Here is a 26029-nt window from a genome sequence, read left to right as displayed (position 1 = left end):
CAGGGGAAGATAAAAGTAAGAGTTATCATTAGGATAACTAATGGTATCTGCCCTGGTAATGAGGACAGAAGGGCCACAACTTCCAGCAAAGACCAGGAGATGCCACGCAGAGCCAGGCCACTTGGAAAGATCAGAGCGCAGCTCAGCCTCCCGGCGGGAAAACCGGAAGTGGTTCAGAATGGGAGCCGGGTCCAGGGACCGGGTTATGTGGGCACCCGGTCAGCCCAGGGCTTCCCTTCTCCCTGTTCCCTGGTTCTTGACACACTTCAGCCGCTCGCTGTGCTCTCCCCTCTGCTCCCACGATGGATGCTTCCTGGTGTTTCTCTGTAGCTCACATTCAGTCTTCTAAGAGTGACTTATTCGTCCACTTGGTCGCTCTGACCAGCCTTAGGTCATGTTTGGCTGCCCCTGGGACGAGTCTCATCCGTGCTGCGGTCAAGGGCGTGGTCAGACAGATGGGACAGGATGGGGTCACCTCCAGGTATAGTGTTTGTGTTAATTTCCCGTTACTGCTGTGGCAATTTACCACACACTTAGTGGGTTAAACTACCAACATTTCTAACCTTCCAGTTCTGTAGGTCAGCAGTCTGACACCAGTCCCACTGGGCTAGACTCAAGGTGTCGGCAAAGCTGATTTTTTTTTTAAAGATTTTTTTTTTTATGTGGACCATTTTTTAAAGTCGTTATTGAATTTGTTACAATACTGCTTCTGTTTTTTTGTTTTGGGTTTTTGGCCGTGAGGCATAGTGGAATCTTAACTCCCTGACCAGGGATCGAACCTGCACCTCCTGCATTGGAAGGGGGATTCTTAACCCCTGGACCACCAGGGAAGTCTCCAAAGCTGATTCCTTTTTGAAGGCTTGGGGGGAAGACCCATTTCCCTGTTCATTTGGTTGGTTGAGACTCCATGTCCTGTGGTTGTAGACTGAGATCCCATTTTCTTGCTGGTAGTCGGTCAGCTGTGTGCCGTTCTCATTCTCTAGAGGCATCTACGCTCCTTAAACCGTGGCTCCCTCCCTCCATTTTCCAGGTAACTGGTGGTGGGTTGAGTACCTCCCAAGCTTGACATTTCTCCCCCTCCTTCTTCTTTTTTTTTAAAAATTTATTTATTTTATTTATTTATTTTTGGCTGTGTTGGGTCTTCATTGCTGCACGCGGGCTTTCTCTAGTTGTGGTGAGCGGGGGCTACTCTTCATTGCAGTGCACGAACTTCTCAATGCAGTTGAGGAGCATGGGCTCTAGGCACATGGGCTTCAGTAGTTGTGGTACACGGGCTTCAGTAGTTGTGGCACACGGGCTTCAGTAGTTGTGGCTCGCGGGCTCTAGAGCGCAGGCTCAGTAGCTGTGGCGCACGGGCTTAGTCGCTCCGCGGCATGTGGGATCTTCCCGGACCAGGGCTCGAACCCGTGTCCCCTGCACTGGCAGGCGGATTCTCAACCACTGCGCCACCAGGGAAGCCCTCTCCTCCTTCTTCTTCCATCTCATTTCTCTAACCAGCTGAGAAGGGTTCTCCACTTTTAAAGCTTTCTGTGAATCGACTGGGCCCACCCAGATAATCTAGAATCGTCTCCCCATCTCAAGGACTGTAAGCTTAATCTCATCTGCAGAATCCTTTTTGCTGGATACGGTCCCATATTCACAGGTCCCAGGGATTAAGGGCGTAGACGTCTTTGGGGTCTATTGTCCTGCCCACCACAGTGTCACCTGGGACTGCGGGGACTGAGGGGCTGTGGAGGGGTTGTGAGCATGACAGGCATTTTGAAACTCGGCTCGTCCCAGCCACCGGTGGGGAGCCCACGTCTGCTCTCCCCGGCGGCATGCTGCCGTGCAGTGGCGCCAAACTATGGCTTTCCTGTCTCTGGTCTGCAAAACCAAGGGGCCAGTCATACATTTTATCTTTACTCCTATGGGGGACTTATTCATCCATCCATCTACTCATTCATCATTCATTGATTCATTCAGTAAATATTGACTTAGTATTCTGTGTGACAAGCGCAATAGTAAGAACTGGAAATAAAACGCTGAGCAAAAATAGACCCCGTGTCTGTCCTCACAGAGCTCAGAGTCCTGAGAGGGAAACAGGTATTAATCCCAAAACCACACAGATTCATGTGAAATAGTAACTGCATCACATTTTACAACACAGAGAGACGTGCCACTGTCCAGGCATAGAATGGGGTAGTTGGCAAGCCTAGAAGTCAGAGAAGTGATGGTTGAACTAAGACGTGAAGGGAAAGAGGAGAAGGGAGAATATCCAGACATTGGGAACAGCACATGTAAAGGTCCTGTGGCAGAAGGGAGCGAAGTGAGCATGGGGGAAGAACCAGGGAGGCTGGAGTGGGGTGAGCTGAGGGAGGAAGGAAGAGCTGAATCTCATAGTGTGGGCAGGCAGGGGTCGGGCCCCACAGAACCTCCCAGGGCTTGTTCAAGAGGACTGGGGAGACACTAAGGGATTTAAAGCAGGGCTGGGGATGGGGGAGCATGTTTTCATGGGATCCTAAAACTTACATTTTGGAAAAAAAATTACTTTAGCTTCAATATACAGAGAAGAAAAGGGCTCCAGTTAATCTGAGGCTACTGCAGTGATCAAGGGGGAGATAAACAATCAAGGAGCCGGTGTTTATGGAGCGAGGACCATGTGTGAGGAGCAGCTCTGGGGGCAGGGGTGGTGATGGGGGAGCATTTACAGTGGGGGGGGGGCACCTCACTGTCCTTCCAGTTGCTAACTGCCTGGCTGGCAACAGAAGAGCCAAACTTGAGGAGTTGTCATTGGTTGGGACATGTTTAATTAGCAAAAGAATGATGCAGACACCGGAGAATTCAGGAGGAGAAACATCAGTGAGAGGTGGGATCCTTGCGGGAGGCTCCCTGGACGAGGTGGGAGCTCAGTCTTTGGGGACGGATGCAGATTCAGGCGGGGGTGAGGGTCAGGAGGACCGCAGTTTGTGTAACAGCCTGAGAGCCCGAGGCTTGCTCCGTGGTCAGCCACCCAGCTTGGCTGGAGCAGAGGGTTTAGGGAGGCGAGGAGCTTTGGGACTGAGATGCGATCCTCCAGATGTCCCCGAGGAGGCTGCCAAATCAGCTTTGCCTGACCTGCTTTCTCAGTGGATGGTCCCATCAGGGGCATCAAATCCAAGCTGCCAGAGCGCAGCCAGGTGCATCCCGCTGGCCACCTGTCAGCTGAGCTCATCTGCTCCGGACCCCCGCGCCTCACTGTGAGTCAGCGACCAGCTGCAGCTGCCTCCTTGCTGGGGGCTCAGCCCTGCACCCCAGCTGGGACGGATGGCTCAGATTTATGAAGGTGGTGGTTCTCAGCCTGGCCGCTCATTGGAATCACCTGGGAGGCTTTTAAAACTACTGATGCCTGGGTCCCACACCCAAAGATTCTGGTTTAATTGGTCAGGGGTGCAGGGTGGGCTTTGGGACTTTTTAAAAGCCCAAAGTGAGGCCAACATGTAGCTAAGGCTGAGAACTACTGAGAAATAACAACACATCCATTCTTGTCTGTATTAGCAGGAGCTATTTTTACTGAGAGATATACCTCCCGAATATCTTCTAGAAGCTTACTTACTATATCCTCTGCACATTTGGAAAAGCTCTATTTGCTTTCCCCTCAGGAATTTTTTTTATTTGTTAGACTTTTAGTTGGCGTGTGCAGATAAATGTCATTAAAGGAGTCTGATGGTATAGTGTAAGATTTGTTGTATTTACGAATACTCTGTGTAGGTCTTAAGTCAGGCTTTCTTTTAAACTGAAGTGGGAAACCAAAGAGTATATTATACTGTACATTTAAGATCTCACTTTAGGAAGCGTGCTTTAGGCAATAAAACAGAGAGTAAGTACTTTGATGAATAAAATATTTTAGCATGAAGACATCTTATTTGGCCGATGAGGCATTTAGAATCCAATGCCATTTTTCCAAAGAGACGTGCGTCACTCTTTAAATGCAGGCCAGTTCATAAAATACAATAAATGCTAAATTTAAAGACATGGATGAATAGAACTACACTTTAAATGCAGTCAGGAAATGTTCTTTAAAATAATGTTTTTTAAATGCAGCCAGGGAGCTTGCTATTCAAAGAAGTTATGCGGTGAAGTTTTATATAAAGTAAAAAACTAATGACTCGATTTATCTGTGTTAAAATTTTGAATTTCATATCCTACACTTGTTTTCCAGAACTTGGCACACCTCTGTAGTTTTCCTCAATTTGCTTTGCCAAACTGTAATATTTTTTCACCGCCCAACTGTTTTACATACACAGCATAAATTCCCCAAAGGCAGAAGGACCTCCAAACGTGTTCTTAAAAATATTTCGCAAAGTCTAAAGACAGGGAAAGTAAGTGTAAAACATCTAAGAGATTTATTGGAATCTCAGCTTGAATTCTAATTGTAAGTACTTATGAAAATGTCAAAATTAACAAGAAATAGCTGGCAGTTTTTCTAATAACTGTAAATTGAGTTAGAGAGTGTGTAATTGGAAAAATGCTTGCTTCGCTCAGGCTCTCTCGAAACAAGTCTTAGAGTCTGTTAGCTGCAGCAGCCTTAGCCCTCTAATGGCTGGAAATTGAAGGACAAGGCTAAATACTTGTGACTGCAGGGAGGATAGAAACTAAGCAGAGGGATATGGCACCATGTCAGGAGACTCTTCCCTCACATGACATGAATCTTCATTCATGATTAAATGAAAGAATTCTAACCAAAGCCTACTCGATTTCAAGTCAAATGAAGCTTTTTAAAAATGGCTCTGCATTTCATATTACAAACTAAAAACACAATGGAATTGTATCAACATGTAGCTAAATGTTTCTATACTCATTTTTTTTTTTTTTTTGCATTGAAGAGGAAGGTTATACCGGTATGACTTTTTTTTTTTTTTTAAAGGGGAGGGTTTTTTTAAAAAATTAATTTATTTATTTGTTTTTATTTTTGCCTGTGTTGGGTCTTCACTCCTGTACTCGGGCTTTCTCTAGTTGTGGCGAGCGGGGGCTACTCTTTGTTGCGGTGCGCAGGCTTCTCATTGCGGTGGCTTCTCTTGTTGCCGAGCACGGGCTCTCGGCGCACGGGCTTCAGTAGTTGTGGCACACGGGCTCTAGAGTGCAGGCTCAGTAGTTGTGGTGCACGGGCTTAGTTGCTCTGCGGCATGTGGGATCTTCCCAGACCAGGGCTCGAACCCGTGTCCCCTGCATTGGCAGGCGGATTCTTAACCACTGAGCCACCAGGGAAGCCCCTGGTATGACGTTTATAGTGAGATGGCTGCCCCTTCGCCACTCTGCAGAGTTTTAAACACTCACTGCCAGCGTTTGAAATAAACTAAGCTCTTGGATGAGACTTGTCAAAAGAATCAGCAGATGCATAAAAGAAAGTTATCAAGTTCAATAAGAGACAGAGGAAACTTTGTTGACGATGAAATCTCACTATAATTATGGCATTCCATATCTGACCACTATTAATAAATAAAAATCGGGCTTCCCTGGTGGCGCAGTGGTTGAGAGTCTGCCTGCCAATGCAGGGGACACGGGTTCGAGCCCTGGTCTGGGAAGATCCCACATGCCGCGGAGCAACTGGGCCCATGAGCCACAACTACTGAGCCTGCGCGTCTGGAGCCTGTGCTCCACAACAAGAGAGGCCGCGATAGTGAGAGGCCTGCGCACCGCGATGAAGAGTGGCCCCTGCTCGCCACAACTAGAGAAAGCCCTCGCACAGAAACGAAGACCAAACACAGCCTAAATAAATAAATAAATAATTAAAATAAATAAAAACCCTATGAGATTAAGAAAAGTGATCTAAACCAAGACAATAGGGAGTTCCCTTGTGGCCTAGTGGTTACGGGCTTTCACTGCTGCGGCCTGGGTTCAATCCCTGGTTGGGGACATGAGATCCCTCAAGCCATACGGCACGGCCAAAAAAATAAAAAATAAACCAAGACAATAAGATTAACCTCAGCCAACCTTGATTACTGCTAATCTTTATTTCTCCAGGTAATTATTACTTGGTGTGAATTATATTTATTTTTTACATGCTAATATAAATAATATATATTTTTTACTTGTTAATATATATTGCTTCTAAAATCCTTCAAATTATTTCACATTTGTATATGTCTTATATGTTTAACTAAAATATAATTCTCTCAGATGGCAGGACATGATCTCCTCTTTTAATCCCAGCACCCTTCACAGCCACCTGGCCAACACCCAGCCCAACTTTCAGTACATACTTAATAATAGATACAAATGTGGACCAAGCACCAATGTTTGCCTCTTCTCTCCACTTACAACTTCAGTATATTTTGAACACCTGCAAAGCATCAGACACTGTGATGGGAATAGCTATGGCAAGATGAGCATCTGTTCCTACTCTGCCTCTACCACACACAAAGAAACCCATCTCCTCCTGTGTTCCATTAATAGTGAGTGATACCCCTATCCGTTCAGTCACCCATACAAGAGACTCTGGAGTCATCCCTGCCTGCTTTCTTTCCCCAACCCCCCAACCCATATGCAATCAGTCACCAGCTTAACCTGGAATCCTCCTGAAAGCAGAGCCTGAGGCAAGGGTTTGGATAAAGGGTTTTAGAATTTGGACAGTGATCCCAGGGACTAGGAGTGGGGGACTGGAGAGAGAGGGGAGGAGGGAAGGTCAATACAAGGGCGTGTCCTGACATTGGTCACTCCCGTGGAAACCGAGGCTCAAGCCTGCCAGCACTGTGGGAGGACAGGGTAGAATTTGCCCTAGAATGTTTCTGACTGAGGAAAGCAGAAAGCATTTGTCCACTGCTTTCATCGTGTGTTGTCAGGTTCACCTCATGAAGCCTTAACTCCCCGCACATCTGGGCTGTGCACACATGGGTGCCATGTGGGTTCCTCTGGGTGTAGCACTGGGAACAGAAAGCAAGGTTGCTCTCAGGTTACTTCTGTGTGAATCTCATGGCTGCAGCAATGGCTAGAGTAAAAAGTGGCCAAGAGAACGGGAGGCAGGGCACAAGAGTGTCCAGTCCAGCTGCCAAGACTGTCGCTTCTTCCTCCTTGACGTCTCTCAGATCATTCCCCATCAGGGTCACCAACAAAGCCCTCCTCATGTTCCACCCAGATATCTGCAAAAGCCTCATAGCCGGTCAGCCTGGCTCCAGTTCATCTTCCAACCCACAGTCATAGCACCTAGTGTGCAAATCTGCCATTGTCCTTCTCCTGCTTAAAACTCTTCTGTGTCTTTCTGTTCCCTAGGTGTAATGTCAGCTATCGATATTGTTATAATATTATCATAATACTTAGGGTTGTTTGGCCTGAGGCGACCCAGCACTGGAGCATGCAGGCTCTTTGGTGGGGCTAATGGCGGACCCCGGGAGGGCTCACGCCAAGGAGCGCTTCCCAGAACTTCTGCTGCCAGTGTCCTTGTCCCCATGGTGAGCCACAGCCACCCCCCGCCTCTGCAAGATACCCTCCAACAGCAGCAGGGAGGCCTGGCTCAGTCTCCTACGGAGTCACTGCTCCTTCCCCCTGCGTCCCGATGCGCACACTACCCTGTGTGTGCCCTTCATGAGTGGAGTCTCTGTTTCCCCGAGTCCTGTCGAAGTCCTGCAGTCAAATCCTGCTAGCCTTCAAAGTCTGATTCTCTGGGAATTCCTCCTCCTGTTGCCGGACCCCCAGGCTATTTTTATGATTCCCACAAACCCACCACCAACATTCAGGAAGCCGGAACTTTGTTCTGATGATTTCACCAATTTTGTTAAAAAGTGCCTAGTGAAGAATCCTGAGCAGAGAGCTACTGCAACACAACTTTTACCGCACCCTTTTATCAGGAATGCAAAACCTGTATCAATTTTAAGAGACTTGATCACAGAAGCTATGCAAATCAAGGCTAAAAGACATGAAGAATAGAGCGAGACTTGGAAGAAGAAAATTCGGATGAAGATGAGCTGTATTCCCACACCATGGTGAAGACTAACTCGGAAAGCGTGGGCACCATGAGGCCCACAAGCACGATGAGTGAAGGGGCCCAGGCTGTGATTGAACATAATAGCACAGTGTTAGAGTCTGACTTGGGGACCATGGTTATAAACAGTGAGGATGAGGAAGAAGAAGATGGAACTATGAAAAGAAATGCAACTTCACCACAAGTACAAAGACCATCTTTCATGGATTACTTTGATAAACAGGACTTCAAGAATAAGAGTCATGAAAACTGTAATCAGAATATGCATGAACCCTTCCCTATGTCCAAAAATGTTTTTCCTGATAACTGGAAAGTTCCTCAAGATGGAGACTTTGACTTTGGGCTTCCCGGGTGGCGCAGTGGTTGAGAATCTGCTCCAATGCAGTGGACACGGGTTCGCTCCCTGGTCCAGGAAGATCCCACATGCTGTGGAGCAACTAAGCCCGTGCGCCACAACTGCTGAGCCCGTGTGCCTAGAGCCTGTGCTTCGCAACAAGAGAAGCCACCACAATGAGAAGCCCGCGCACTGCAACGAAGAGTAGCCCCCGCTCGCTGCAACTAGAGAAAGCCCGCGTACAGCAACGAAGACCCAACACAGCCAAAAATAAACAAATAAATTTATTTTTTAAAAAACATTATCATAATATTTAACCAAAAAGCATCACAACCGCATGTGAATCTACAATTATCTCAGTAAAAAACTTCAATGAAAAAAAGCATCACAAACCAAGAGAAAAAGGATAGATTAACCAATGAATAGCATAGGAATAATGCAAGTGAGAATGAGCCAGTTTTGGAAACAGGATGTGAGAAGCATGGTTTGATTAACACGTATTTATTTAGGAAAGCAGTAAGTCAAGGCTGGCAGGACAGGACCAGATTACTGAGAGTCCTGAAAGCTGCAGAAAGGACTTGAAAATTCATCATAGAAGGCAGGACTCACCAAACGTCTTGAGCAAGGAATTAAACGTCAGGATGTGAAATGCTGCTTCTAAGTTGTGTGTTACACTTAGAAAGACCTTCTTTGCTCTGAAGCTATTAAAAAAATTCTCCATGGTGTCTTCCGGGGTTTTTGTTGTAATTCCTATTGTTTAATGTAAAATCTTTGATCCATCCTGCTGTCAGGTGTAACATATGAATCCAATATCTTTTTTTTCCCAGATGGTTAACAAATTATCTCAACAATGTTTACAGAATAATTTATTTTTTCACACTAAAATGTCGCCTTTACCATATAATAAATTCTTATTTTTGGAGGGATCAATTTTTTGACTTTTTATATTATTCCATTGATCTGTGTCTTTAGGTATAGTAGAACACTATTACATATATATATGTGTGTGTGTGCTCTTGTGTGTAAACTAATATATAATCACATAATATACATTTTATTATATAATAGACAATAATATCATCAATACAATTAATGTACTATACAATAACTATTATATACTAAATATTTTATTATCTGGTGGGCTCTAATCTCTTCTCACTAATCTTTTCCCCTAACTGTTCTAGCTCTTTTGTCTTTGTTGATTTTTCTATAGAAACTTTAAAATCAGCTTGGTCAGCTCTCCCTCCCCCCACATACATCCCCAGAAAACATTAAGTTTTAGATGGACTTGAGAAGCACCGTGGGAGACCTTGAGTGACACTGCATCTCCCACTGTGCTCACTCTTAGCCCTGTGTGATCAGCAGGTTCTCCGGATGAGTGTTATTTCTCCTTTACTTGTGGAAACTAAGTTGAAGTCAGCAAATAAAACCCCTCACTTGAATTGTTCTGACTTAATATGCATCTGAGACTTTAACTTGGTCACTTCCAGCTGCTCCCCTCATTAAATTCAGATCACTAATATCATACATTAGTATATGCCTTTTACCTTTGTGTGCAAACCCCAGACGTGAAAGCCTGAGTAATTCATCATTTATTTTGAATGGTGGGTTCTGTTTCTGGCCCTTCACAGGTGGGCTCCTCCTGTCACACAATATTTCTTTCTTTCCATTAATACCTTGGCTCTGCATCTTCATCGGGTTCTCATGTTCAGTCTTCCGTGGGCATCCTGCTAGAGTTTTGTGCAGGCAGTTTCATGCATCTTGCCTATTCTATGTTTGCCCATTCTGATCACTCTGCAATTGAAAACATTTGAATAATATACATACATCATCAATATACCATTACCCTGATTTGTTTTGGAAAGTTCTTCTCCTTCATCCATTCAGTCCAATCTGCACTGAAACCCTTTTTATTTTGTTTAGAATGTCTCTCAACGTCGCTCGCCCTCTCTCCATTGCCACTGCCATTAGCACTGTCTTTAATGTTTTTCAGCACTGGAACAGCCTCCTAACTAATCTCCTCTGATTCAGCCACTTTCTCGCTCTTTCACCCTGTATAGTGCTGCCAGATTCGTTTTCCAAAGCAGCACTTCACATCCTGTCATTTAATTTCTTGCTCAAGAAGCTTGGTGTGTCCTGCCTTCTATGATGAATTCTCAAGTCCTTTCTGTGGCTTTCAAGACTGTCAATAATCTGGACCTATGCTGCCAGCATTGACTTACTGCTTTCCCAAATAAATGCTAATTGAACCAAGCTTCTCACATTCTCTCTTGAGAACAGGCTCCTTCCCATATCCATTCTTTTCCTTATGTTGCTACCCTAAGCTGGAAAGTCTTCTTCTCGTTTCTCTCTCCATCCATATATCCTATCCATCCTTCAAAATCTCATCACTGTTCTCTCTTGATCCCAACCTCTGGGTCGCTGTTCCTTAGTACCTGAACGCTTAACTTGATCCTCATAACACAGTCTTATGAGATTATTATTATGTTATCGTGATCTCAATTTAATGACTAGCCTGTTGCTCAGGAAGGTTAAGCAACTTGCCCAGAGTTAAGTTACACCCATGAAGTGAGGAAACTAGGATTCAGACTCCGGCAGTCTGGCTTCAGAGGCCATGTCCCTAACCACCATGCTGAACTGCCTCTTTTCATCCTATGTGACTCTCAGCTTGTTTCCTTAGTCCTTTCTCAGCCTGACTGTCAAGTATTCCATCTGCTGTTGGTCACGTATCATCTTCCCTGCCTTGTATACATCCCATTCATTGCTTCCCGGGAGCCCATCATGCAGGAAGGACTTAATAGGATTTACTGCACATGTGCAGGGAACTTAGCGGCCTTACTCACCCGCATGTCTTCAGCACCTAAAAAAAGTTTTTTTTTTAAATAAAAAAACAGGATCTGACACATAGTAAGTGCTCAAAGATTATTTGTTGAATAAATGACTAAATGAATATTGGATTGATTCACAGTTTGATAAATATATGACCATGTCAGTGTATCCTCAAGTTTCTCCATTCATATAAATGTGCACATCTGTATTTTATGTACAGGTCTCTCACTTGCCTCTAGGCCATGACTGATGATTAGCTGGATTTTTTTTTCTGGATAAAATGGATGCTTAGTTGTTATCAGCTAAGTTAGGTGTTGCCTCTACGGATCTAAAGGCACTTCCCAGGGCATGGCAGGTCTTGGAGTTCAGCTCTCTATTATAGCTGATGAAATTAAGTTACACCAATTTAATTAGACTAATATTTTACTATCAAAAGCAAAAAGAAACAGTTTTGCTAGGTTTAGCTGCCTTAGCAAATAGTACTTTTAAACTTGAGGTCTATAGCACTTGCTTGTTTATAAGTAAATAAAATGTTATCGATAATCCAACAAAATTTAATTTTTAGAAGTGTTTCTTCTTCGTGAAAAAGTTCTTCTAACCTGGAGAAGGGCATTATTTGCTTTATACCCTATTCCTGACGACTACTTTGGTTTCTACTTTTCATCCAGTATTAATTTTAATATTTTGGCTAAAAGATACCTCAAGTAATCCTCTCTAAATGTTATTAGTGGAAGTCAGGCTTCTGCAGAGCAAAATCTGTATTTAATTTATTTGCAAAGCCACATTTAACATTGAGAATTTTTAAATTCAGTCAAAATAAATGATTTTACACCAAGGGCTGAATTAACACCAAGTTTTCAAAAGGCTTTTCTTTTGAGAAATTCAAAGCTTCTCATTAAGTCTACAGTCTTCCAAAATTGTGCTGTTCTCCAAGATAGCCTTATTAGTCCCATTTTGCAAATAACAAAATTGTGGCAAGAAGCAATTAAATATCTTTACCAGGGTCTATTGGAATGGTGTCATACTGGGTAGGCCCTTGACTTACGATCACACCATCATTGGTAAATTAGAAGAGGCTACAAACAAAGAAGGAAGAAAAAAGATTAGCAAGGAGGAAGGCAAACGTAAGAACAGGATTTGTCATCAGGGCCCTTTTAACACGGGGTCCCAGGGAGTTGAGAAAAGGGAGGAAAAAAAAAAAACAGACCTTAATTAATCATAGTACTTTTCAAGACAGAAAAGAAGCATAGAGGTTATCTCATCTCATCCACTCATTTAAGGAGTTAGGACTGGAGCGTGAAGGTTGGAAATACCACATGGAGTTGCCCTCATTATGATGGTGTTGACTGTAAAGGCTAAGCTAAATCAGGTATTTATCAGAGAAAGTGAATTTAGAAATAGAATGTCATGAACAAATTTGTGAAATATAGGAAAGTTTGAAAAAGGTGTATGTTAAGTTCTGGAACAAAATTATGAAGCCCGGAAGTGATGGCCATCTCCTAAACTTTTCCAGTCTCTTGCTCACCAGTCTACTTATTATGACGGCCTAGTTCAGTTTCATGCTTGTGCAGAAAAGGAAGACACGGTCATCTCAAGATGACCAAATCACCATGGTGGACCCCCTGTCACCACCCCCGCCACACACACACACACACCTACACATGCTCACTCACACCCTCACAGTGACTGAAATTGACAGCTTTTTTTTTTTTTTTTTAATGTTAAACTCTTCTTCCTGGGTTCTTTTCTTTAATTATAAATAAAACTGGTAGGTCTGGCATTTTGTTACCAACATCTTTTAATGAACCTACCCATCCACAAGGTTATGTACATCTCGTGCATAAATGTTTGGACTATTTATATTCTGATATGGTTAATTCATTCTCTCTTTCTTTCAACAAGTACTCAGCACCTACTCTGTAGCCAGTGCTTTGGCAGATACTGAGAATGCAGTACTGAAAAACACAGATGTAGTTCCAGTTTTCATGGAGTGTATAATCTGTCAGGGAAACAGACATTAAACAAGTGACTGGAAGAGGTGATCAGGCTGTGGGAACAGTATGTACGTAAATCAAGAGTCCCAGGTACTACAAAACTTATTTGGATGGAGTTTAGAAGGCAGGGCACAGGGGTATGCTGTGCAGATGGAAAGGTGGGCAGGGGCAAATATATCATAAGTATGTGAGGCTTTATTCTGAAAACAATGAAAAGTCTCAGACAGGTCGAATTGTGGTCGGGGAGGGGGGTGTGACATGATAGGATTTGCATTTGAAATCTTGTGCAAGGGGAAGATGCTTGGAGTAGGGCAAGATAAACTATTTTGGTTTGGAATAGAATTGGCATGGTAGAGGAGACTGATAGGAATGAAAAGATTAAGATACATGTCTGAGGAAGAATCAGTCATTGCTTCCTGAGTGATTGAATGTGGAGCTGGAGGATGAGAGGAGTTAAGGAAGATCCTGGGTTTCTGGTTGGAGCAATTCGTTGGAGGGTACTACTGTAGGTGGGGAATACAGGTACAGAGGGGCGGGAAAGATAAGTTCTGCTTTGGATATGCTGAGTTTCAGATGCTCATGTGAATGGAGACATCCAGCAGTCAGAAGAGAGGGCTGGGCTAAATATATAGAATTGGAAATTATCAGTATCCAGAGAAAGGGTAATTATATATACCTATCTATATATCTACATCTATATCTATATCTATATTCCGTGAGGGGTGAGATCATGTCTGGAGCAATGGCGGCACTCACTGATTATTTGCTGAAAGTTGTTGAATGGAAGCCATTTGGTGAAATCCAGGATGAGGATAAAGAGCCTGTGGGTCACCCATTTTTTAGCACTCTTTGAGGAGTGGGAAACAAAGGAAACAAGCGCATCAGTCCCAAGAAGAGGATAACATAGAGATGTGGCATCACAGAATCAGAGGGAACAAGTTTTGAGAAGGGAGGATGGTTCATCATCGTTGGAAGTGGCTAGGAGGGGCCAGCGAAACAAAACTAGAAAAATGGAGATAGTGATGGAAGTGTTGGTCTGCATTGCCCTGATGAGGTAGGCAGAGGCACCCCTGGGTTGATAGTCATCGTCTCTCCTAAAGAGGATGTTCTCTCTCAGGATCACTTACCAGGGGAAGGAGTAGGTCCTCAAGAGCAACGGAATCCCACATGACTCTTCTTTTTTTTAAAAAAAAATTTATTTATTTATTTATTTATTTTTGGCTGTGTTGGGTCTTCGTTTCTGTGCGAGGGCTTTCTCTAGTTGTGGCAAGCGGGGACCACTCTTCATCGCGGTGCGCGGGCCTCTCACTATCGCGGCCTCTCTTGTTGCGGAGCACAGGCTCCAGACGCGCGGGCTCAGTAGTTGTGGCTCACGGGCCCAGTTGCTCCGCAGCATGTGGGATCTTCCCAGACCAGGGCTCGAACCCGTGTCCCCTGCATTGGCAGGCAGATTCTCAACCACCGCGCCACCAGGGAAGCCCTGACTCTTCTTTTTTTAAAATTAAATATTTATTGAGAACTTACTATATGCACAGTCTAAAGTGATTAGCATGCTAAGTTCCTCTGAGAAGCAGAAGCCAAGATGAGATTGGACATGCAGAGATTTATTGGGAGAAATGCTGGTGAGGGAAAAGGGAATTGGAAAAAGACATCATACCTGCTGTAGGTCTGACCCCCGTGAAGAACAGAGAAGGAAGAATTGGGTAGGCAGAAGCTCAGACTACAGTGCAGTTCTAATAAAGTTTTGGCCAAGCCAGTGGGGAATCTTCAAGTCAAAGTCATCCATCGGAGGAGTCCTGCAGCTTGCAGGAATGGGCCTGCTATAACCTCTCTGCCATTCTTTGGCTTAGAGCAGCCCGTGGCCTCAGCAGGAATGAGGTGATAGATTCAGAGCAAAGCATCTCGGACCATTGGTGAGTTACTCTCCCGACAACAGGAGAGGTTCATACCTGCCACACATACATTATCTCATGTAATCTTTACAGCATCCCTCTAAGATAAATATTATTATGCCCATTTCACAGATGAGACACTAAGGACTACAGAAGCTATGTAACTTGCTCAAGTTTACACAACTAGTAAGAAGCAGAGCCTGGGTTTCAACCAATGGTGTGCTGGAGCTGGCTTGGACTGGCTCTGAGCAACTGTTAAATTTTCAGGAATTGTGCTATTTAGTTGACATCAAGATGGTGGCTTGAATTTGGCCATGGCAGGCATATTTACACCATGGAAATCTGCAAATGCTATAAATCAGGTCTTTGTTTTTTCAGGAAGGGTGGTTGTTATACATTTACCAGTATGCCACTGATTTGAATCCAGGTCATCTGACTCCAGAGTTGCCTCTCCAACTTCTATATTACAGGCAATTCGCTTAACGATTTTCTGATTCATTTCTGATACCAAAAATTCCTTAAGCCACCCTCCTTCCTCTGAATCCCTGTAGCAAGGGTTGTCATGCCCTGTGTTTTGTCCTCCCTGCATTTCATCATCACTGTTGTGCGCCCTGCTCCCTACCTACACAGAAACTTTCTCCAGGATAAGAAGAGAAATTATCTTATACTTCCTTGTATTCCCGCCCCTGCCCACCACCCCACTGCTGAATAAGTATTTACCTTCGAAGGTAACACTGATATATGTACATATCTCTACTGATGATTAGGGATTGGTAATCTATGAAATTATGTAAAATGTTGGGTCCGGTACAGTTATATCTGTTACCACTCATATGAATTCCTGCATCTTACATTTATAAAGGCAGACACTACTGGAAAGTGTGTTTCAACCTCAAGATGACCTTTGAAGAGGACTGTAACATCCATTACAGCCCAGTGATGTAATTGATATGCTTCCTGCCTACTCCCACCCACAGACCAGAGGATATATTAATTTCCTGCCTGCCTGGCCACTAGCAGCTTATTGTGAAATTGTTTATCCTCCCAGCTCTGCACTCTCCAGCTTGGGAAATAAAATTTGCATGCTGCCTGTGTCATGTGCTCCAGAGTCTGAGAGCACAGCATCTGTAGAGAACAACCCAAGAAAGGTTAGGATGAAAAGAAGCCCGGGGACTTTGGCCACTGTAGAAAGTAATGTGCCCTAAGTGTCCCTGAGAGTCAGAAGACTCAGGTTTCAGAGTCACTTCAAACTGCAAAATATGTGAGCTACTAAAAATATTTCTAGTGCACATGAACCAGCTGAGGAAGAAGCTTATGCCAGGAAGCCTGCTTCCAGATGAAAAAGCAGGTCTATCATGACAGCAACCCTTGCCCACAAGCAAAGCTCTTTGAAATCTTTTGACATTGCAAAAGAATCGGTAAATCACCACTTCTGCACCACTTCCAAAAACGTTTCTTCCTTTTTAATTTATTTAAAAATACTTTTTAAATAAAAAGTACGAGAGAGGCCCTTTTCTCGGCACTTGGGACCATCAGGGAATGGGACACAAATTGCTATTGCTGTGGAGCGCACGTTCAAGTTTTATTCCTTGCTTCAACCCTCTTCATCTTCATCACGTGTGTATGTGTTCATTTATCAAACGTGTATCATTCAGCCAAACAGGCACTGGGCGTCTGCTCTGGGCCACGTGCAGTGGTAAGGGCTGGGGAAACAAGATAGACTTTGCTCTTAGAAATACAGTCTAAGGGGAGAGGCAGGCACATAGCCCTTGGGTCCTAACACCAGGGCATTATCTACAGGCATCAGTGGACGGCTGTGGAGGTCATGTCCAGGAGGCTTCCTGGAGGAGGTGACACGAGTTGAATCTTGCTGGATAAGTAGAAGGCAGCCAGGCAGAGAGGGAATAACTTGAAACAGCTTGCTGCACGGGAGGAACTAAAGGCAGCAGAGGTTGCTGGGGCATAAAGGATGAGGCGGGAACAGGAACCCAAGATTGGACAGGTAGGCAGAGCCTGCATCATGATGTCAATTCCCTGGTTAATTTCATTTATTTAAAAATCAGCAACACCGGAAACTTCCTGACGTTCATTTCGGCTGGTGTTCTCCATTGAAAGACAGGCAGGAAGCCAGAGGAGGCCGCCTCTCTGGTCTCTAACCTGCAGGTGTAGACCTGCGAGGTGATGCACTGTCTCATGCTCCCTGCCCCCTCCCAGCCATGCCCCAGCCCTCTGCACTTCAACACTGCAACTTGCCTCTTTCCATTGCCAAATCCACTCTTCAAAGGAGACTTCTGCCTGTTTCCAAGGATGCAGCTTGTTTGTTCCTCCTCCACATTGCCCTGCTTCCGGGTAATTCATGGTAATTCACTGGCCCGTCAGGCAGCAGCTCAGAGCCTGCACTCTCTCCCACCCACATTCCAACACCCCTTTACCACCAGTGAGTGAGCCAGGAGTGAGCTTTACAGCCATTTCTGCTCTTCTGAAATGGCCCTTCTAGAAATGTAGGATCCTCATCAGTCCTCCATCAGCCAGTAAAAATGGGATAATAGATGTTCAAAGCCTTTGAAAATACAAGAAACACGTAATTTACAGTGTTCTTGTTATCATTTGAAGCCTCTAGACTTCTAAAGAAGCAATTTATGGCATTGTGGGAGCTTCACAGAAGGTGGGGTTCTTTGACCTCAGTAAGTGCCCCCAAATAAAAACCTTGGTTAAAAAGCTTAAAAGGTTCAAAAGGATTTAGGACAGTGAAGGGAGGGAACAACCGAGGTGGAATATTGAAGTCAGAAATTTCAGGGCCTTCCCTCTTTGAAGGAGTAGCTAAGCCACAGCAGAAATCCAACACCTGGGTCTCCGTTACTTTTTACAAACTGCATTAGCATTTTACCAATACTGTAGACTGATTTGACGGAGGGCCAGGGCATTAAGGGGAAAAAAAGTAACCCATGAGACCCTTACCAAAATAATGGGTAAACAAAAGTGATTGGACTTTATCCTCGTTCAAATAAACTGAAAACAACTTGGATTGCGTTAATAGAAGCATCTGTTCTAACAACAGCAAATGCAGATTATGTGTCCCCAACTCTGTCCGGTGTCTTTCCAGGTTAACAGATAACTTACTAATTAAGGCAGCCATGTTTACTCTTCCAAAACGGGACCTGTAAAACTGAGACATCAAAGCCCAACCAGGGCCATTGACCATTATCATTTGAGAGGTGAAGGCTCTGTCTAATCTTCACATCTCTTCCTCAAATACAAGAGTTAATAAGTTGCCAGTTCATATGGTAAATAACAAACTTTCCTGAGCTTTCTGGTAATCAGTGAGTTTTTACTTTATTAATTCCACTCTTCTCCATTTGTAATTTAGATGGAGGAACATTTAAGTCAATGGAAATGCAACTAAAGAAACAGGGCCACTTTGTGAAGAAACTTCACATTTAAATATAAAAAAAAAATATGTGTGTAGGGTAATAAAGTTCAAAGACCATTGCTTCCTTTGTTCTTTTTAATATTTTATTTGGAATTTGGCATTAGAGTCAGGACAACCCACAGTAACCAAAATAGACTTTCATATAAAAAATACTAAAAAGGGTTCTACACCAAAATATTTTTCTTTTTATCTATTATATTTTAATTCCTTATATCTTTTATTTTAAAATATTTATATTTGTGTGGCAGATTTATGGTTGCTTTTTCTTTTTTTATTTCAAGGAATATTTTATTTAAAAGGTTTTCCGCATGTATGAGTTAGCTGTGCATACTGAAAATGTAATTTTAACAGACAAAAATTTTCATATACTCTGTGCCTTTGAACCAAGGAGTCCATCACAAATGGAAACTACACCCAACAAACTATCTTTAGATCTGAAACTTAGAGCTAATGTATATATTTACACTAAGAATTTCTCTTCTTCATTGGGCTTTTATCTTTGGATTTCTTCAGGAACTTCTCATTTGTCTCTTTATTATCCATTTTCCACCAAAACAGAAGATCATACACTTCCATAATCTCAGCCATTTTAAGTTTGGTATTGTCCTCATTTTATAGCTGATCCTTACACAGGTTTAGCAACTGGCCTTTCATCTTCTGTAGTATAAAGCAGATCATCCTTTTCCAGTTCCTGAGGCCACCCGCACTCCTTTGGCTCCTGGCCTTCTTCCGCCATCTTGAAAGGCAGCGATGTTGCAGCTCTTTGACTCTTCTTCCTTAATCACATCTCCCTCTGATTATGGTTGCTTTTTATTTTCCTTTTTTTGCTTAACCGTATATTCTATAATAAACATGGATTGATTTTGTAATAAAAATATTGGAGGAGCAAGCCTAAGCTTTGACACCAAGGAGATCTTTCTTGCTTTTGAATTTGAATAGTTAAGCAAATTAGTGCATTAAGATTGAGAAGCCAAAGAAAACATTCAGGGACAAGTTAACTGGATGCTACTTCTCCATTTACCTGTTTGACCTCGTTCACATGACACCGGGGTGTTCTCATGGATAAAATTATAATCCCAGATATACAGACTTTCAGATTCATATTTTCCGTCTTAGCGCACAGAAGCTTTACTTTGGGGATTTTGCAGAAAATTCTTGTGTTTCAGTCATTTGCCTTTTCTCTGTGAAAGCCAGTAGGGAACAGTAGTAGGCGCTGATCATCCCCAGACCCCCAGAGAATAGTGCTAGGAGGCTCTGTGTTAATTGATTGAGAAGTTCTTTTAAGGCACCAACTTCTTTCTAAAACAGTTTGGATCAAATAATGAGACTGGCTGCGAACCACCATATTTATAAGAGGTGTAAATTTGAAATCTGCGGTGATGTTCTTTTAGGAGTCTGACCTAGAAGTGGAAAGAGGAGAATGGGCCAAGTTCATTCAGTGGGGCCTGGAACTGATGGTACTTCCTCATTCACTCGAGAAATGCTGGCTGAATATCTGCTCCGGGCCGGGTACCCTTCAAAGCCCTGGGACCGCTCTGAACAACACAAAGTCCCACCTCTCTTGGAGCTGATACCCTAGTGACGTGAGACAAATAGTAAACAAACAGATAGACAAATAATACGCAGTGGTCAGGTGGTGATAACTGTCCATGGATAAAGTCCAGGAGAGTCTATGAACTCCACTAGAGGAAAACTAATACGTCACTATTTTCACTAACTTAGCATTTCCTTCATTTTTGAATATAGGCAACAAGCTATAGCAGTATTCACAATACCTATAATGTCACCAATAGAATTCATATCTATTTTATATCAATTACTCTTACTGGAGATCTCTTTAAGTAACCATTCACACTACCATAATACCTGGATTGATATGGTGGTCGATATTAGACCCACTGAGAAATCTTGTTATTTAATATTTTAACAAGCACATGTATTACTTACCCCGACTTTTTAGTATTTTGATAAATAATTCAATATATTTGGTTTTCTTTCTACTATTATATGTTTTATTTTATACATTTAAGCACATTGATCTGAGAAGTGGGTCCTTAGACTCCACCAGACTGCTGAGAGGTCAATAGCAGAAATGCTTTATGCAAACTTCCCTTATCTCCTCACAGAGTTGAAAGGGCTGAAATTGAGTACAACTAATAGTTTTTACTGCTCCTTCAAAGACATTCTTAAGTTAAAAAAATTTTTGAAGTGTGTGCAGTGGTGAAGAGTACCATGATATCTAGTCAAGTCTGGTCCACTGTCTTTTCTTTTTTTAATTAATTAATTAATTTTTGGCTGTGTTGGGTCTTCGTTGATGAACGCGGGCTTTAGTTGCGGCGAGCGGGGGCTACTCTTTGTTGCGGTGCGCAGGCTTCTCATTGAGGTGGCTTCTCTTGTTGTGGAGCATGGGCTGTAGGCGCGTGGGCTTCAGTAGTTGTGGCACGCGGGCTCAGTAGTTGTGGCTCACCAGCTCTAGAGCGCAGGCTCAGTAGTTGCGGCGCGTGGGCTTAGTTGCTCCGCAACATGTGTGATCTTCCCGGACCAGGGCTCAAACCTGTGTCCCGTGCATTGGCAGGCAGATTGTTAACCACTGCACCACCAGGGAAACCCCTGGTCCACTGTCTTGATTCATGCTAATGAGCCAACCACTTATCACCACCGTTTTGCACCATCAGTGCCAATGTTGACACCATCAAAAATACAAATAACACCTTAGTATGATTATGAAAATAGTTTTGATCTTGTGGACCCCTAAAAGGGTCTCAAGTCCCACCAGCAATCTGTGGACCACACTTTGAGAGCCACTGTGCTAGATTAAGTGTCAAGTACAGAAATTCTTTTAAGCACTTGAAACCACCAAGGGAACTCTATTTGCATAAAAATATTGTTGGTGGTTGTTGTAGTTTGCTCTCCAGCTCTTTGAAATGGAATTTTTAAAATCTTGGTCAAAAATAATCTTCTGTTGACAGTTTTGGATGGGCCAGTGCTGTAATACAAGTTAGGAAATACATCTTATGGCAGAGACATATGCCTCCTGTCAATATCCAATACGGAGGGTCTTCACCTCCTTCATGTCATGAACCGCTTTAGCAGTCTAGTGAAGCCTACGGACCTCTCAGAATAATGTTTTTAAATGCATAAAATAAAATACTTAGGATTACAAAGAAAACAAATCATATTGAAATACGGTTATAGCCCCAGACCTCTTTGCGAGGGTGGGGGAGTGTCTGTACTCTGTATTCCAAGTTAATAACCACCTGCTTCCCTCAGTCTTTACTGGCAAGGAGAAATAGCTAGGGATATTTGTTTTTTAATGCATTTGTTTCCATGTCAGTTGACATCTTAAATCCCCAAATTCTGACTATCAATGAGATAGATTTAGACCTAACAAGTCCAGAGCAAAAATGTGGAATAAGGAGAATGATTTTCTCCTCCACCTTCTATAAGACTGAGCAGCACATGCCTCCTGCTAAATCCTGACTCTTTCTAAAGGAGAACGGTCATGGGCTGCAGACAGGAAGATCTTGGGCACTGTCTCCCTAATAGTCTAGGACTACCGAGAATTCTCTGATGGGATTTTCTAAAATTTTGGTTACTCTTTTTGAAAAAAAGTAATTGTTTCATATCAATAACTCCCTTCCTTTTCTCTGCTTCTTAAATCAAAGCAGCATCCTTAGGCTTACTGTATTTTGAGAAACTAACTAGCCCTTAGTGCTAAAAGTGAAGAAGCAAAGAATTTACAGTATGGTTACCGAAAGAGTGAAACCAATCATAACCCCCTGGGGAAATTTTCCACTCTTCTGGTGAAAGTTTTGTGGATTATTGAAAACAACTCATTTATCCACTTCCATAGAAGAGAATGTTGGTGCTGATAATTGAAAACAGCTGATAATCCAAAAATCAACTGTATTTAGTCTTGGAATTAATAACGGTATTCTAGCATTATGACCTCCTCTGATTGTGTTTTTCTTGGGCTAATATTGAAATGAATTCTTTTTTTTTTTTTTAGAAATTTATTTATTTATTTATATTTATTTTTGGCTGTGTTGGGTTTTCGTTTCTGTGCGAGGGCTTTCTCCGGTTGCGGAGAGCGGGGGCCACTCTTCATCGCGGTGCGCGGGCCTCTCACCGTCAAGGCCTCTCTCTCTGCGGAGCACAGGCTCCAGACGCGCAGGCTCAGTAGTTGTGGCTCACGGGCTTAGTCGCTCCCCGGCATGTGGGATCTTCCCAGACCAGGGCTCGAACCCGTGTCCCCTGCATCGGCAGGCAGATTCTCAACCGCTGCGCCACCAGGGAAGCCCTGAAATGAATTCTTATTCTTTGACTTAAGGGTGGAGAGGTAAGTTGGTGATTTGAAAATATCCCAAGAATAGGAAGCCAGCCTGCGATTTTAAATTTGCCACGAATAATCCACCAGGTGGCTATTCACCACTTCGTTAGTCAAGGGTTTCACTGTGGTCCTAGTAAGTCTTTTCATGAAGGAAATCATGCTCCCTATAAACCACAGCTCTCCTTCCGGACCCCACTACTAAGCTCTTTTAGTTTTCACCCTGCTTCCCTTGTGTTTCTCACTGCATAGCTTTCCTTCTAGGGGTGAGCTGAACTGTCAAGCCCTTGAATTTCCACGACTACTTTATCCAATGTTGCTGAATCCTTGATAGCCCTTAATCAATGCATTCAGAAACAAAACTGCCTATTCACTCCTATGGTTCTCTCACCCAGTCAATTCTTAGTCACTCATGATTCCAGGGTCTTAAGAAACTGAAATTCCCAGTTCTAAAATAATCTAAAATAATCATTCTGGCTCTTTAGTTTCAATTTCTCTTTATTAAACCTGTTGTGGATTCTTTATGACCTTCTGAGTTGGGACTACGGGGCCACAGAAAGGAGAGGCTGTGAGCCTAAAGAAATCTACGGACATGTTGTTTATGCCCTGGATAACCAGAAGTTGAAAGTGTGACTTTTGTGGTTAGTTTTGGCCTCTTAGGCCAAAACTATTAGACTATTGGATGTGAAAGAAAGAAAAGGGAATTCTAAATCTCTTCAGCTGGGAAGGCAAAATCATCAAAATTCTATGAGGTTAAGACAGTTTCTGTGGCTTTTAGAAACTTGTGTGGCCCAAAGGAGTCATAAATAATTTTTATGGTGTAAAACCCTTGAAGAACGTACTTGGTTTCCCAGGAATTCCTGCCATTCTTACACTCACAAAGTCTCATGTCGGTGGAGAAGCTCTGTTGGAGCCTGATTTGTCTGCTCAGTACTACCTCCAGGAAATACTGAACTGTGTGGGGACTTAGCCTACCCCTGAGGCTTCTTTTAACAGGTGAAATGAACAGATATGAGGTGAGTGATGTATTTCTTTCCAGTCCATAATTCAACTTTGAAGTAAAATCTGCAGTGGTCCTTCTGATCTCTGGCCCAAGTTTTACCAGCATCTTTTCTTTCTGGTGTTACACGGAAAGCAGTCAAGTTAAAATGTATTTCCATGGTTTTATTAAGATCTAGAGTGGGAAAACTGTAGACCCATAAGGTCCACTGGCAGTCCACTCAAATGATATCATACTACCACCCCACAGAAAGCCCACAGAGTGGTGACCTATTTTTCTATGTGACTAGGTAGGAGAGAGGGCGGTGGATCTCTCCATAAACCTGACCTCCTGCTTATTTTAAGGGCTTGATCAGCATCTCAACATTAGTCGTGCTAGGAGGACAGAGAGTCCTATTGACTATGCTTCCAAATAGAATCAGCATAGCCCCCTTTGGCAAAGATTGCTGCCATCTATGTGCTGGGCCGAATGCACAGGGCAGAATTGCCCACAGGGGGCTGGTTAACCAAGATAGCACTTTCAGAGCTCACGGCAGAGCTGCTGGTGGTATAGGTCCAGCCACATGGCTTTTCTGGGGCTTGGAGATTAGAATCACAAAGCCCCTAAATCATTATTCCTCTAAGTGGAGCCCACATCTGGAATGTACTTTTTCTAGCAGGGAGTGGGTTAGAGGTCATTTAATGACATTTCAGTCCTCCAGATGTCTACTAAAAAAAAAGTATCCGTAATGATATATCTTCATCTACAATATCATTTAAGTATTTTTTGATTAAAATGCACCAGTACTTTCATTCTGGATTTCACTCTGCTGCTGAATTTTTTGTGATGTTGTTTATTGAAAAACAGCACTGTCTTCTGAAAGCTTTTACCAGATTCCCATGGTGATTTGCTAGGCATAGCACAATTCAAATTAAATTTCATCATCTTCAAAGGCTACTTTTATGAGCTATAAAAGAGCACCTGCCTGGCCCTGGGTGGGTACCATCATACAGAGAGGAGACATGAAGCTTTTCTTCCAGAAGTTTAGAGTCTATATAATACTAATAAAGAAAATGTAGAGTGAAGATTATGCCATTTTTGTGTTCGTGGTATACTTCACATATTGGAACTTTCAGCGACACACTTGAAGCAATTAAAAGGTTCAAAGTAACGCCATTATAATAAAGTCACTGGTACAATATATTAATATCTTGCAGCATCTGTAAGAAGAATCCTCAGGAATCACACTGTTTGAGGTCTGGCTTAAACTGTGCTTTGGCCCTATGCCTCTGACATCTTCAGGAAGCAGAAATGATCACATTTCAATAAACATGTGACCTTACTTTGGCATGGACTTGACATTTTACCAAGCTTCTTTCCTCTGACTCAGCAAGGTGCACTCCCCATATCCATCACACACATTTCTGCACTCAGTATTCTTTCCAATAGAACTCCCTAAAGGAAAAAATCATGAACAGCCCATACAGGACCCCCAAGCGAGATGGTATAGAGATTTCACTCTCGCTTGGCCCGAAACACGTAGCAATGATAGATAGAATATTTAAAAAGGAAATCCAAAGAGTGTCCCCATGCCTGGAGCAATACCAGAGTGATGAGCCGTGGTGAAATCACAGGCCAGCTGAGCTCTGCTCCAGAATGGGGGGCGGCGGCAGCCAGGCACTGGGCTCCCTGTCAAGGTGGGGGCCAGCACCAGGCTCAGCGCTTTCAGGGCCTGAGGTGGGGCGCCACACCTCCCTCACAGTCAAGCAAAGAAAGCCAAACAAAACGGCTGCTGACCCGTCACTGGGACTATGGCTTTTAAAGGGTAGACCTAGAGAGGTGGTAGAACAAAGCCACAGCCTATGAACAGAATAAACAAAGTTAAATTTACACTCAAATGTTTTAGAGTAAAACTGGGATGTAAAAAGGGATGAGAAAAGGTCACCATTTAAATGCTAAAAAAAGTTTATAAGACAAATTTAATATAAGGTAAGAGCATTAATAAAAAGGGACACCACATGCAAATAAAGGGAACCACTACCAAGAATATATTCTATATAAATGTTAGTAAAGTTACATTTTGTAAACTACAAGTAAAGGGAGACAGGCACAATTATTTGTCAGCTACTTGAGGCCAGGGTGCTTACCATGATGCCTTATGTACAGTAGATGCCTTAATTCATAAGATAATTAAAGAACCTTGGCATTAGTTTGTTGAAGATTTCAGCTTGAATTATTTAAACACAACAAGCAACCGATTTTGAGCTACCCCAAATTAAGAATCTCTGAAATCAGATTGCATTTGACCATA

General features: G+C 43.1%; 1 protein-coding gene and 1 pseudogene across 6 annotated transcripts in view; both read left to right on the top strand.

Moving 5' to 3' along the window:
- The window catches only part of UST (uronyl 2-sulfotransferase), a 388933-nt gene that overhangs the window by 193207 nt on the left and 169697 nt on the right, over positions 1 to 26029 (top strand). The gene's annotated exons all lie outside the window — the stretch shown is intronic.
- Positions 5755 to 25628, top strand: LOC309634932 (serine/threonine-protein kinase 3 pseudogene; annotated as a pseudogene). The gene has a single exon. The product of its transcript is annotated as a serine/threonine-protein kinase 3 pseudogene (transcript).

The sequence above is a fragment of the Balaenoptera borealis genome (genome assembly GCF_965194805.1).
Source record: "Balaenoptera borealis genome assembly, chromosome: 9".
Lineage (NCBI taxonomy): Eukaryota > Metazoa > Chordata > Mammalia > Artiodactyla > Balaenopteridae > Balaenoptera > Balaenoptera borealis.
Note: the sequence above shows the minus strand (reverse complement) of the source record. Positions and strands in the feature narration are given on the sequence as shown.